The sequence below is a fragment of the Papio anubis genome, chromosome 12, assembly GCF_008728515.1.
Source record: "Papio anubis isolate 15944 chromosome 12, Panubis1.0, whole genome shotgun sequence".
NCBI classification, from domain to species: domain Eukaryota; kingdom Metazoa; phylum Chordata; class Mammalia; order Primates; family Cercopithecidae; genus Papio; species Papio anubis.
Genome location: NC_044987.1, coordinates 76,058,075 through 76,073,571, shown reverse-complemented (window position 1 = coordinate 76,073,571; position 15,497 = coordinate 76,058,075). Strand labels below are relative to the sequence as shown.

General features: G+C 38.1%; 1 protein-coding gene across 4 annotated transcripts in view; it reads left to right on the top strand.

Annotated features, from left to right (window-relative positions):
* Positions 1–76: 76 nt before the first annotated feature.
* Positions 77–15,497, top strand: part of SOX6 (SRY-box transcription factor 6) — a 766,932-nt gene continuing 751,511 nt past the window's right edge. For 3 of the 4 annotated variants that reach the window (XM_021926880.2, XM_021926862.2, XM_021926864.2), the window contains exons 1-2: positions 77–165; positions 2,146–2,279. The gene's annotated coding sequence lies outside the window, so the exon portion shown is untranslated. Of the gene's footprint in view, positions 431–2,145; positions 2,280–15,497 lie in introns of all 4 variants that reach the window. The other variant, XM_031653910.1, reaches the window with a different exon arrangement.

The following is a 15,497-nucleotide window of genomic DNA, read 5'->3' as shown; positions in this document are numbered from 1 at the left end:
TTTTTTGGGTCACCGCATACTGGCCCGAACAACAAAGATGTGTCGGTGACTAAAACTACAATTCCCAGGAAGCCCGGAAGCTCAATTCGCGCTGTGTGGCGGGAGTGCCCTCGGAGGCCCCGCCTTTGGCTGGTGGAGGGAGCATTCCCGCGGATGAGTATGGCGGTGAGCGTTGATTGAGAGCTTGGTCGCCACAGGAGGTGGCTTAGAGGGCTTTTTGCCTTTCACCATGCGACGCTGCCCTACTGGCAAATGTATCATCGTAACTAGGCATCTGTGTTTAAATGTAATATTTCAGGCTGACTGAATCCTCACGAATACGCTCCACCCAGGACAAAAACCTTAAAAAATGGCTTCTACCATTTCCACCCTGGTGTTCTCTATTGCGCGTAGGGGATTTCTAGGTGGCCGGTGATGCTGCTTTCTAAAGGTTTTGATGAATATTTCGCTATTTTCCCATACAGAAATGAGTTCAGTATGTTGTTAAATGGCTAATTGGCGGTTATTGAAAACGGGGATTCAGCTGAGGGAAATCTGTTAAGTTTTCATATGGCTTTGTGTGAGGTGGGAGTGCTCCTCACTGACCTCTCTGCAGATGTCTGGGCACCGTACGGTAGGGGCCTTCACCAAGCAAAGTCCATCCCTGCCACATAAGCCCCCTCACTTTTTTTTAAAGTAATTATTGAAATGAAATTCACACATAAAAACCATCTTAAAGTGTACAGTCCAGTGGCACTTAGTACATTCACAATCGTGTGCGGCTGTCACCTCTGATTCCAAGACGTTTCACCACTCCAAAAGGAACCCCAATGCCCGTTAGCAGTCCCTCCCCATTTCTCGCCCTCTCCAGATTCAAGTGATCACGCCTCTACTCAAAAAGCCTTGCATTTAAAAGTATTTATTGTTAAGATACTGGAGACTATCTCCTACTTTATCAAGGTGTCTGAATCTGTAACTAGGCCTGAACTTAACTTTCTGTCAGAATCCTTGTCCTTAGTAATTCTGAAGCTTTCTCACCTTGAATACAAACGTGATTTTTTTTTTTTTAAAGCAAAAACTAGGCCGGGGGCGGTGGCTCAGGCCTGTAATCCCAGCATTTTGGGAGGCTGAGGCGGGTGGATCACGAGGTCAGGAGTTCGAGACCAGCCTGACCAACATGGTGAAACCACGTCTCTACTAAAAATACAAAAATTAGCCTGGCGTGGTGGCGCATGCCTGTAATCCCAGCTACTGGGGTGCTGAGGCAGGAGAATCGCTTGAACCCGCGAGGCAGAGGTTTCAGCGAGCTGAGATGGTATCACTGCACTCCAGCCTAGGTGACAGAGCAAGACTCTATTTCTAAATAAATAAATAAATAAATAGTTAAGTGATATGGATAATACATATCTAGTGTTTCGGAACTGACAGCAGTCTGTGAAACAATGCTTAGCCATTAGCTTTTGAACTCAGCAATTGCTCTAGTTTGACTGCCTGTGTACCAATATTACTTACCCAGATTTCAGATCATCACTGAACCATTCATAGAACTGTGACCAGTGGAAGGTAGTTTTAAAATTTATGCAGTCATAGATTCAAATTCTCCCTTATTTTGGAAGCAGAAAAATAGCATAATAATAAGCAATATATTAGATGTATAAGTAATATAATAGAAAAAGAGATGTCAGGGTCATATTTTATAAGTATAATCGAACAAAGAACATCTTAATCTATTAGTTCTGTGGTAAGAATAAATTGTAAATAAAGGAGGAGGAGAGTAAACCCAAGAGGAAAAAAAAAAAAAAAAAAGCATTGTTTTAGGAAGTGGTTGATTGCTTTTTGCTAGAATTAAAATATTTTCATTACTAACTCCATGATTCTACTTAGGTTCTACTAATTACAATGAAATTACATTTAAGTTACAGAGTTTTGCAGTTTCCACTACAGTTCACCTCTAATGGATTTGACAAATGGTGATTTAGAACTCTTAGCTATATTACCAAAACAAATAAGATGGCTGAATAGGTACTTTAGACTGCTAAAAGAATTCTGAAATAAGAAAGGACTATCAATAAGAATAGTAGTTACTATATAATTTTAATTTTACTAGTTGGTGAAAGTCCAGAAAACTTTAATGAGCTAGCAACATGTCTTTTATTTCTTCACCAGAATTGTTGGCACCTGGATGGTAAATCTTCAAGTTACTATGACAGAAGATCACAAACCAAAAAGTAACATAGGAAATACTAAAGACTGGAACATTTTATCAGATTTTACTCGGTTTCATATACAGAAAGCTATAGGTAAGGATGAAATTATACAGTGTTAATAGAATGCATATATGCCACAGAAACTCAGTAATGCTCCTCTTGTGTTGTAAAAACGAAGATACACTATCACGAGTGAAACAATGAAATACCTTCTTCAGGATTGGGACTGTTGCATCTCCATTTTGTTTCTGGCACAATGCCTGCTACAGGATAGCTAATAAATGTTTCTGAATTCATATAGGAAGGATGCAATTATATAGTACCAGAATGGTATCTTATATGAGACCCAGAAATTCAGCAATGTTCTTTCTTGGGTAGTACAGGCAAGGAGAGGAGGCCCTGTCACTGAGAACTTTCCATTTTGTTAAAATTTTCCCAACATTTAGCATGTAGTAGGCAGTCACAGATGTTTGTCGAGTACATTCTCTCAACCAGGGATAGTCATAATTGAGCATAGTTAAACCTGAAGAGGAAATAAAGGGTTTGAAGATTATACTGTGTACAAAAAATCTGCTGTTTCACTTGAAACTAAAAAAAAAAAAAATTCCTAGGGCCATAATTACAGTTACCATTTATTAAATACCCACCATGTACCATATACTTTGCTAGGGGCTTTTTATAGGTGATTTTTAGAATTGACCTCAAAGTTTCACAATAATTTGCAAGAAGTAGGTAATTTTATAGGTAATTAAGCTTAAGAAAAGTTAAATACTTGCTTAAAGTAATGTAGCTAGTGAGTGATTCAGTCCTTAAGTCTAATTCCAAAAGCCAGTGCACTTTCCACTGTGCCAATATAACCCAACGTTAAATAAGATGTTTCATATATGTCAGGAAGTGTGCCAAGTTTGAGGAAAACCAGAGTAAATAATGCATAATCCTTTACTGCAAGGAGTTTACAGCTTGGCAGGAGAATGATTAAGTGGCATCAGTAAATTACAAATAAAATGCTGTGGGAACAGCTCATTTTGGCTGAGGGAAATGAGAAAATTATTTCCCAAAAATTTTTGAGCTAGTCTTGAAAAACAGTTTGGGCAGGATGGGGCATGTATTCAGTGATGGTTAGTGTCCAGTGTGCTGAAACCTGACAAGCCTAAAAGTATTATATTCTGAGACAAAATTCTATAGGCTGGTCAAGCCAGGCTGTGAAAAGCCTTGAGTTTGAATCTCTCACTATATGTGTTCAGATTAAGATAATCTCTTTCATAGATCTGTGTGACCTATTTTCTAATACTTCTCCATTTAAATTCATTTTATGCATTCTAGCCAGATTCGACCTCTGAAAATGGAATGTAGAGATTCTCCTGCTCAAAAACTTCTTGGAGCTCCCCATTTTATACAGAATTAAGTTGATAGAATTAAGCCTATAATTAAAACAAGAATTCAGTTCTTGAGGAAGAATAAGGTCGATATTCTGATCTCAATAGTCCATTCCAGTCTTATTTGTCTTATTTTCTACTATTATCTTTTACTTATCTTGTTTAGCCTGCCACAACAAAAATATGTGCTAGAATAAAGGTATTGAACAAAGATACTAGGCTTGCTGACTGTTCTAGACTCTCAGCTGCTTTTGGGTAGGATCTAAGCTTAGCACCATGACATATGTAAACTATCACTCAGTAGATATTTGTTGTTTTAATATATGAATGGGTGAGATTAGAGAGGAGCAGGTTTATGTGATAGGATGAGTTTGATTTTAGATATGTTAAAGTATTGGCAGGACACCAAGTGGAACTGTTAAAAATATGGGCTTCAAAGTTAGGAGAGAGCAATAAACTTAGAAATCACCCATCTAGAGGTGATGAGTCAACAAGGAGAGTAATTGAGCTTGCCTAGTGAGTGCCTAGAAGAGAGATACTTGGAACAGAAGAAGAAGGAGAAGATTAAGGATGGAATGAGGAAGAAGAGCCTGAGGTTAGAAGGTAGACATAGAACTAGAAGAAGGAGAGGTTAGTGTCATTGAAGCAAAGGGAAAAAATGTGAAAAAAAAAAGCTGTGGTGGACTATGAGATGAAACCCATTTAGAAGCTGATTTTAAAGGTGTAATATAAATGCAACTCTAGGGTCTAACAGAATCCTGAAAACAAGGTATAAATAAATACATATTTGTGGTTGATGATGATTGATGATTGGTTAACTCCCATTCTGTCCATTGGGCAGGCAGATTTGTCAGAGTGCTACTGTGATTTAAAATGTGGCACTATAAATATTAACGTGATTATTTCACACATACCTAGGAACTTAAATGAAAGAGGAATGAAAAGGGAAATGAAAAATGTATTGCTTAAAATTGCTTCAATAAAATTGTTGTTGATGTATATCTTCTTTTTTTGTTATTATACTTTAAGTTCTGGGATACATGTGCAGAACGTGCAGGTTTGTTACATAGGTATACATGTGCCATCATCTACATTAGGTATTTCTTATAATGCTATCACTCCCCTAGCCCCCCACCCCCAACAGGCTCTGGTGTGTGATGTTCCCCTCCCTGTGTCCATGTGTTCTCATTGTTCAACTGCCGCTTATGAGTAGGAACATGTGGTATGTGGTTTTCTATTCTTGTGATAGTTTGCTGAGACTCATGGTTTCCACCTTCATCCATGTCCCTGCAAAGGACATGAACTCATACTGCATGGTATTCCATGGTGTATATGGGCCACATTTTCTTTATCCAGTCTGTCATTGATGGGCATTTGGGTTGGTTCCAAGTCTTTGCTATTGTGAACAATGCTTCAATAAACATACATGTGCATGTATCTTTAAAGTAGAATAATTTATAATCCTTTGGGTATATACCCAGTAATGGGATTGCTGGGTCAAATGGTATTTCTTGTTCTAGATCCTTGAGGAATCACCATACTGTCTTCCACAATGGTTGAACTAATTCACATTCTCACCAACAGTGTAAAAGCGTTCCTATTTCTCCACATTCTCTCCAGCATCTGTTGTTTCTTGACTTTTTAATGATTGCCCTTCTAACTGGCATGAAATGATTGTGGTTTTGATTTGCACTTCTCTAATGACTAGTGATGATGAGCTTTTTCTCATGTATTTGTTGGCTGCATAAATGTCTTCTTTTGAGAAGTGTCTGTTCATGTCCTTCACCCACTTTTTGATGGGGTTGTTTTTTTCCTGTAAATTTGTTTACATTCTGTGCAGATTCTGGATATTAGCCCTTTGTCAGATGGATAGATTGCAAAAATTTTTCTCCCATTTTGTAGGTTTCCTGTTCACTCCGATGGTAGTTTCTTTTGCTGTGCAGAAGCTCTTTAGTTTAATTAGATGCCATTTGTCAATTTTGGCTTTTGTTGCCATTGTTTTTGGCGTTTTAGTCATGAAGTCTTTGCCCATGTTTATGTCCTGAATGGTGTTGCCTAGGTTTTCATCTAAAGTTTTTATGGTTTTAGGTCTTATGTTTAAGTCTTTAATCTACCTTGAGTTAATTTGTGTATAAGGTGTAAAGAAGGGGTCCAGTTTCAGTTTTCTGCATATGGGTAGCCAGTTTTCCCAAAACCGTTCAGTAAATAGGGAATCCTTTCCCCAACTGCTTGTTTGTGTCGGGTTTGTCAAAGATCAGATAGTTGTAGATGTGTGGTATTATTTCAGAAGCCTCTGTTCTGTTCCATTGGTCTATATATCTTTTTTGGTACCTGTACCATGCTGCTTTGTTTACTGTAGCCTGGTAGCATAGTTTGAAGCCAGGTATCTTGATGCCTCCAGCTCTGTTCTTTTTACTTAAGATTGTCTGGGCTCTTAAAATTATATGGGCTCTTTTTTGTTTCCATATGAAACAAAGTAGTTTTTTCTTATTTGTGAAGAAGGTCAATGGTAGATTGATGGGGATAGCATTGAATCTATAAATTAACTTGGGCAGTATGGCCATTTTCACTATATTGATTCTTCCTGTTCATGAGCATGGAATGTTTTTCCATTTATTTGTGTCCTCTCTTATTTCCTTGAGCAGTGGTTTGTAGTTCTCCTTGAAGACGTCCTTCACATCACTTGTAAGTTGTATTCCTAGGTATTTTATTCTTTGTGTAGCAATTGTGGTTGGGAATTCACTCATGAATTGCCTCTCTGTCTATTATTGGTGTATAGGAATGCTTGTCATTTTTGTACATTGAGTTTGTATTCTGAGACTGTTGAAGTTACTTATCAGCTTAAGGAGATTTTGGACTGAGATGATGGGGTTTTCTAAATATACAATCACGTCGTCTGCAAACAAAGACAATTTGACTTCCTCTTTTCCTATTTGAATACCCTTTATTTCTTTCTCTTGACTGATTGCCCTGGCCAGAACTTCCAATACTATGTTGAATAGGAGTGGTGAGAGAAGGTATCCTTGTCTTGTGCCAGTTTTCAAAGAAGATGCTTCCAGTTTTTGCCCATTCAGTATGATACTGGCTGTGGGTTTGTCATAAATATCTCTTATTATTTTGACATACATTCCATCAATACCTAATTTATTGAGAGTTTTTAGTATGAAGGGGTGTTGAATTTTATTGAAGGCCTTTTCTGTATCTATTGAGATAATCATGTGGTTTTTGTCATTGGTTCTGTTTATGCAATGGATTACATTTATTGATTTGCGTGTGTCGAACCAGCCTTGCATCCCAGGGATGAATTTGACTTGATCGTGGTGGATAAGCTTTTTCATGTGCTGCTGGATTTGGTTTGCCAGTATTTTATTGAGGATTTTTGCGTTGATGTTCATCAGGGATATTGACCTGAAAATTTCTTTTTTTGTTGTGTCTCTGCCAGGTGTTGATATCAGGATAATGCTGAACTCATAAAGTGAGTTAGGGAGGAGTCCCTCTTTTTCTATTTGGAAGAGTTTCAGAAGGAATGGTACCAGTTCCCCTTTGTATCTCTGGTAGAATTAGGCTGTGAATCCATCTGGTTCTGGGCTTCTTTTGGTTGGTAGGCTATTAATTACTGCCTCAATTTTAGAACTTGTTATTGGTCTATTCAGGGATTCGGCTTCTTCCTGGTTTAGTCTTGGGAGGGTATATCTGTCCAGGAATTTATCCATTTCTTCTAGATTTTCTAGTTTATTTACGTAGAGGTGTTTATAGTATTCTTTGGTGGTAGTTTGTATTCCTGTGGGATCAGTGGTGATATCCCCTTTATCATTTCTTATTGTGTCTATTTGATTCTTCTCTCTTTTCTTCTTTATTACTCTGGCTAGTGGTCTATTTTGTTGATCTTTTAAAAAAATCGGCTCCTGGATTCATTGATTTTCTGAAGGGTTTTTTGTGTCTCTATCTCCTTCAGTTCTGCTCTGATCTTAGTTATTTCTTGCCTTCTGCTAGCTTTTGAATTTGTTTGCTCTTGCTTCTCTAGTTCTTTTAATTGTGATATTAGGGTGTCGATTTTAGATCTTTCGTGCTTTATCCTATGGGCATTTAGTGCTATAGATTTCCCTCTAAACACTGCTTTAGCTGTGTCCCAGAGATTCTGGTACGTTGTGTCTTTGTTCGCATTGGTTTGAAATAACTTATTTATTTTTCCCTTCATTTCATTGTTACCCAGTAGTCGTTCAGGAGCAGGTTGTTTAGTTTCCATGTAGTTGTGTGGTTTTGAGTGAGTTTCTTAATCCTGAGTTCTAATTTGATTGCACTGGGTCTGAGAAACTTGATTTTTATTTCTGTTCTTTTGCATTTGCTGAGGAGTGTTTTACTTCCAATTGTGTGGCCAATTTTAGGATAAGTGTGATGTGGTACTCAGAAGAATGTATGTTCTCTTGATTTGGGATGGAGAGTTCTGTAGACGTCTACTGGGTCCACTTGATCCAGAGCTGAGTTCAAGTCCTGAATATCCTTGTTAATTTTCTGTCTGGTTGATCTGTCTAATATTGGCAGTGGGGTGTTAAAGTCTCCCACTATTATTGTGTGGGAGTCTAAGTCTCTTTGTAGGTCTCTAAGAACTTGCTTTATGAATCTGGTTACTCCTGTATTGGGTGCATATATATTTAGGATAGTTAGCTCTTCTTGTTGACTTGATTCCTTTACTATTATGTAATGCCCTTCTTTGTCTTTTTTGATCTTTGTTGATTTAAAGTCTGTTTTATCAGAGACTAGGATTGCAACCCCTGATTTTTTTTTTTTTTTTTGCCTTTCATTTACTTGGTAAATATTCCTCCATCCCTTTATTTTGAGCCTATGTGTGTCTTTGCACATGAGATAGGTCTCCTGAATATAGCACATTGGTGGGTCTTGACTATCCAATTTGCCAGCCTGTGTCTTTTAATTGGGGCATTTAGCTCATTTACATTTAAGGTTAATATTATGTGTGAATTTGATCCTGTCATTATGATGTTAGCTGGTTATTTTGCCCGTTAGTTGATGCAGTTTCTTCATAGTGTCGATGGTCTTTACAATTTGGTATGTTTTTGCAGTGACTGGTACCGGTTGTTCCTTTCCATGTTTAGTGCTTCCTTTAGGAGCTCTTGTAAGGCAGGCCTGGGGGTTACAAAATCTCTCAGCATTTGCTTGTTTGAAAAGGATTTTATTTCTCCTTTACTTATGAAGCTTAGTTTGGCTGGATATAAATTCTGGGTTGAAAATTCTTTTCCTTAAGATTGTTGAATATTGGCCCCCACTCTCTTCTGGCTCGTAGGATTTCTGCAGAGAGATCTGCTGTTAGTCTGATGGGCTTCCCTTTGTGGGTAACCCGACCTTTCTCTCTGGCTGCCCTTAACATTTTTTCCTTCATTTCAACCTTGGTGAATCTGAAAATTATGTGTCTTGGAGTTGCTCTTCTCGAGGAGTATCTTTGTGGTGTTCTTTGTATTTCCTGAATTTGGATTTTGGCCTGCCTTGCTAGGTTGGGGAAGTTCTCCTGGATAACACCCTGAAGTGTTTTCCAACTTGGTTCCATTCTCCCCATCACTTTCAGGTACACCAATCAAACGTAGGTTTGGTCTTTTCACATAGTCCCATATTTCTTGGAGGCTTTGTTCATTTCTTTTTATTCTTATTTCTCTAATCTTGTCTTCATGCTTTATTTCATTAAGTTGATCTTCAATGTCTGATATCCTTTCTTCTGCTTGGTCAATTTGGCCATTAATACTTGTGTATGCTTCACAAAGTTTTCGTGCTGTGTTTTTCAGCTCCATCCATTCATTTATGTTCTTCTCTAAACTGTTTATTCTAGTTAGCAATTGCTCTAACCTTTTTTCAAGGTTCTTAGCTTCCTTGCATTGGGTTAGAACATGTTCCTTTAGCTTGTAGGAGTTTGTTATTACCAACCTTCTGAAGCCTACTTCTGTCAGTTCGTCAAACTCATTCTCCATCCGGGATTGTTGCCATGCTGGCCAGAAGTTGTGATCCTTTGGAGGAAAAGAGGTGTTCTGGTTTTTGGAATTTTCAGCATTTTTGCACTGGTTTTTCCTCATCTTTGTGGATTTGTCTACCTTTTGTCTTTGATGTTGGTGACCTTCAGATGGGGTTTCTGTGTGGAAGTCATTTCTGTTGATGTTGATGCTATTCCTTTCTGTTTGTTAGTTTTCCTTCTAACAGGCCCCTCTGCTACAGGTTTACTGGTAATTGTTGGAGGTCCACTCCAGACCCTGTTTGCCTGGCTATCACCAGCAGAGGCTGCAGAACAGCAAAGACTTCTCCCTGATCCTTCCTCTGGAAGCTTCATCCCAGAGGGGCACCCACCAGATGCCAGTCAGAGCTCTCCTGTGTGGGGTGTCTGTTGATCCCTGCTAGGAGCTGTCTCCCGGTCAAGAGGCACTGGGGTCAGGGACCCACTTGAGGAAGCAATCTGTCCCTTAGCAGGGCTCGAGTCCTATGCTGGGAGATCTGCTGCTCTCCTCAGAGCCAGCAGGCAGGAACATTTAAGTCTGCTGCAGCTGCGCCCACAGACGCCCCTTTCCCCAGGTTTTCTGTCCCAGGGAGATAGGAATTTTATCTATAAGCCCCTGACTGGGGCTGCTGCCTTTCTTTCACAAATGCCCTGCCCAGGGTGGAGGAATCTAGAGAGGCAGTCTGGCTATAGTGGCTTTGTGGTGCTGAGGTGGGCTCCACCCAGATGTATATCTTCTGTTCTGACCACAAAGTCTATATATACATAAAGCAGCAATATTCCAATTGGTATTGTCAAAAAGAAGCTATGAGTTTAAATTAGTGGGTAATAATCCTTTTTAAAAAAGAAAATTCAAATAATAAACACTGATCCAGAGCATATGAAGTTGAAAAAAATTAAAAAAGAAAATTGGATAAAATTTCCCCTAACATTCCTGTGTTGTTCTTGTCAGTTATAAAAGTAATATGGCACTGGGCACGGTGTCTCATGTCTGTAATCCCAGCACTTTGGGAGGCCGAGGTTGGCAGATTCCTTGAGGTAAGGAATACGAGACTAGCCTGGCAAAGATGGTAAAACCTCATCTCTACTAAAAATACAAAAAAAAAAAAAAAAAAGAAAAATTGCTGGGTGTTGTGGCGTGCGCCTATAGTCCCAGCTGCTCAGGAGGCTGAGGCACAAAAATTGCCTGATCCTGGGAGGTCAAGGCTTCTGTGAGCTGAGATCACACCGTTGCATTCCGGCCTGGTCAGCACAGCGAGATTCCTTCTCAAAAAAAAAAAAAAGTATTATGTCAGCATGAGACTGGCTAAATAAATTATGTTACATTATGTTACATCCACACAGTGGAATACTATGTAGCCATTGAAAAGAAAGATGAAGCTCTGTAGGTACTGATATGGGGCAGTCTCCAGAAAAAAAAAAAAAAGCAAGGTGAGTATAGCAAATAAGGTGAAGTAGATATATTAAATTGTATCTGTATTAAAATAATCAATGTATATTCATGACATATTTCCCCAAAAATGTCCAAGAAACTGATCACAGTTTTAGACTCCATGGTTGGAGTAGTGGTAGGTGGGGGCTAGGTGTACTGGTAGCAAGGAGATTTTTCACTATGCTTTTTCTGTCCTTTGAACTTTGAATTATCTGAATATATTAACTAAACATTTAACTGTAAGTGAATACACAAGTAAGTAAAATTGGATTTTAGAAAAGTCAGGGTCACAAAGATAAGCAGACTCACACAAAAATAAAATAATTCATTGGAAAAGACATGGAAAATAAAAATATGAAAAGGAAATAAAATCACTTAGTAATGCCATAGTTCTGAGGTTATCACAGTTAACATCTAAGCATAATTCCTTCTGGTCTCTTTATTCTAGTGATTTTGAGAATATTACATTTTGGTCTTAATACTTTGTTTTCAATGGTTATATTTTAATTTTTGCTCTAATCAAGAGTAAAGCAATATCTGAGTGTCTCATCAGTCACTATATTTGTGAATAATTTAGAACCTTTACTTTTGACCTGTTCTTCCCTCCCTGACTTCCAGGATAATACAATTTAGAGTTTTAAATATAGATTATTGTTATTGCATAAATTGTTATATCACATGTATTTTCCATCAATAATAATATCTTAGCATATGCCTTTAAGCTTTTTAAATAATAACTTTTATTTTTGGTATAATTTACATACTATATAATTCACCTATTTAAAGTATACAATTACATGTTTTTTAATGTAGTCATAGAGCTGTGCAACCATCACTATTGATTGTATTTATTTATTTATTTATTTTTGAGACAGAGTCTCACTCTGCCACCCAGGCTGGAGTGTAATGGCGTGATCTTAGCTCACTGCAACCTCTGCCTCCCGGGTTCAAGCGATTCTTGTGCCCCAGCCTCCTTGTAGCTGGGTAGCTGGGATTACAGGCGTGTACTACCACGCCCAGCTTATTTTTGTATTTTTAGTACAGACGGGGTTTCACCATGTTGGCCAGGCTGGTCTTGAACTCCTGACCTCAAGTAATCCTCCCGCCTTGGCCTCCCAAAGTACTGGGATTGTAGGAATGAGCCACCATGTCCAGCCATCACTATTGAGTTTACAACATTTTCATCACCCTCAAAAGAAATTTTATACCTCAGGTAGTTAGAAGAACCTGAAATAGACCTTTTCCCAGCTAAGGTTTAAATTTAACTCTGAGTTTTAAGACAGTTCAAATAGGAAGGGAGGTATTGTTTTTGGTGGTCATTAACTAAAAAATTTAAAACAATTAACTTTATATTTAATATTTGTGTTTCAAAAATCTAAAACTAATACAGAATAAGAAGTTATTCTAAGGATGTGCTAAAAATTCTAATTTAAAAAAAATTCATCTATTAGTAATACTATAACATGTATAAATAAAAAACACTTAAATTTCCTAACATTTCAATTAATTGAAATTTAGTTGACTTCAATCCTTAGCTAACTGAATTTTTCTTTCTTCATCCAAATGAGGAAAAATAGAGAGAGAAAAAAAGAAACTCTGTACCTGTTAGCCATCCCTCCTCCTTGTTTTCCTCTCATCTCCTCCAACCCCAGGCAACCACTAATCTACTTCCTTTCTCTCTATATTTGCCTCTTCTAGCCATTTCATATAAATGGAATCATACAATATGTGGTCTTTTGTGACTGGTTCGTTTCACTTAGCACTTTTTTTTTTCTTTTTTTAAGACAGGGTCTCACTCTGTCATTCAGGCTGGAGTGCAGTGGCACGATCTCTGCTCACTGCAACCTCTGTCTCAGCCTCCTCAGTAGCTGGGACTATAGGTGTGCACCACCACACCCAGCTAGTTTTTGTATTTTTTTTGTAGAGAAAAGGTTTCACCATGTTGTCCACACTGATCTCTAACTCCTGGGTTCAAGGGATCCACCCGCTTTGGCCTTCCAAAGTGTTGGGATTATAGGCATGAGTCACCGTGCCCAGCCACTTGGCATGTTTTTAAGGTTCACCCATATTGCTGAATGTATCAGTACTTCATTCCTTTTTATGGCTGAATCAGATTCCATTTTATGGATATACTGTATTTGGTTTGTCCATTCATCAGTTGATAGGCATTTGGGTTGTTTCCACTTTTTTGCTATTATGAATAATGCTGCAGTGAACATTTGTGTAGAAGAGATTTTTGTATGACTTTGTTTCCAATTCTTGTGAATATATGTCTAGGAGTGGAATTGCTGGATCATATGGTTACTCTACATTTAACCTTTTGAGGAACTGTCAGACTGTTTTCCAAAGTGGCTGTACTATTTTACATTCCCACCGACAGTGTATAAAGAGTTCAATTTCTCCACATCATTGCCAACATTTGTCATCATCTTTTTTATTATAACCATCCTAATGGGTGTGAAGTTACCTTCAGTGTTGAAACTATGTTTCAGTAGCTTTATGACAAAAGATGAGATGTGCAAAACACCAAGTATACTAATGAATATATATACACACACATGCACTAAAATCTAGAGAGGAAGAGATAAAATCCTATTATTTGCAGCAATGGTTCCCAAATGTTAATGGGCATTGGAATCACCTGATAGATGTTTTGTTTAAGCTTAGATTGCTGAGCCCTACCCCAGAGTTTCTGATTTAGTAGGTCTCTGATGAGTCCCAAAATTTACATTTCTAACAAATTCTCAGATGTTGCTGCTGCTGGTCTGAGGACCACATTTTATTGTCCCTCTTTTTTTTTTTTTAAAGCCTACAGTCATTCTGAACGAAGACCATATATTTTGGAACCACAAACTTGACAAACATGTTGGTAATGCTTACTTTGTGCCCAGTTTGTTCCTTACATATGCTTTACATTTGTTACGTACTATTATTATCTGTTTTACAGATCAGGAAACTGAGGCAGAGCTGAAGTAGTAGAGCTGATGGCCTAGTCTGGCTCTAAGTGTTGATGCTCTTAATCACTATGTTATGCTGCTACACAGAGTTAATTCACACATGGTATACATGTTTATTGAGTGAAAAATTGCAAATAATCAATTTTCTGCAAATTTGGGATGCTTACCTCCAAGAAAGGAGATTTATTCTCTTTCAAGACAATAGTCTAAAAATCCAAATATTCCCTCAATGTGCTTGTGTGTATCAATTAACTAATTAGTTATTGTATTCAGTAATTTAAAAATTACTTTTATGTTTAAGGCCCAGTTTTATGTAATATAGTACAAATGTGAATTATAATTTGTATACAAACTAGTATTGTTGAATCAGTGGTTTTGAGACTTCAGAGAGTCACAGAAATTATTTGGGCCTCAAGTTTCTTCATCAGACTATGCTTCTGTGATTTGGATTTAGTTGTTCCATTGTAAAATTCAAATAATGGCAATCATTTCTTAGTTGCGAGGGGAAAGGGGAAAAATTGAGTGGATGGACTTTTCTTTCTTTTTTATTTTTTGAGTTGGAGTCTCTCTCTGTCACCCAGGCTGGAATGCAGTGGCTCAGTCTTGACTCACTGCAACTTCTGCCTCCCAGGTTCAAGTAGCGGGGATCACAAGCCCCCACCACCGTGCCGGGTTAATTTTTGTATTTTTAGTGGAGATGGGGCTTCACCATGTTGGCCAGGCTGGTCTCCAACTCCTGGCCTCAAGTGATCTGCCCGCCTCAGCTTCCCAAAGTGCTAGGATTACAGGTGTGAGCTATTGCGTCTTGCTGTAGATGGACTTTTCTCAGTTTTTTTTTTCTTTTTCTTTTTAACTTTTATTTTAGGTTTGGGGGTACATGTGAAGGTTTTTTACATAGGTAAACACATGCCACAGAAGTTTGTTGCACATATTATCTCATCACCTAGGTATTAAACCCAGTATCCAATAGTTATCTTCTTGGCTCCATTTGCTCCTCCTATCTTCCCCGCCTCAAGAAGCCCCCAATGTCTGTTGTTTCCTTCTTTGTGTTCATAAGTTCTTATCATTTAGATGCCTCTTATAAGTGAGAACATGTGGTATTTGGTTTTCTGTTCCTGCGTTAGTTTGCTAAGGATAATGGCCTCCAGCTCTATCCATATTCCCGCAAAAGACATGATCTCAGCCTTTTTTATGACTGCATACTATTCCATGGTGTCTATGTACTATATTTTCTTTATCCAATCTATAATTGATGGACAATTAGGTTGATTCCATGTCTTTGCTACTGTGAAGAGTGCTGCAATGAACATTTGTGTGCATGTGTCTTATGGTAGAGTGATTTATATTCCTTTGGGTATATACCCAGTAATGGGATTCCTGGATTGAATGGTAGTTCTCCTTTTAGCTCTTTGAGGAATTGCCATACTGCTTTCCACAATGGTTGAACTAAGTTACACTCCCACCAACAGTATATAGGTGTTCCCTTTTCTCTGCAACCGTGCCAGCATCTGTTGTTTTTTACTTTTTAGTAACAGCCATTTTGACTGATGGTAT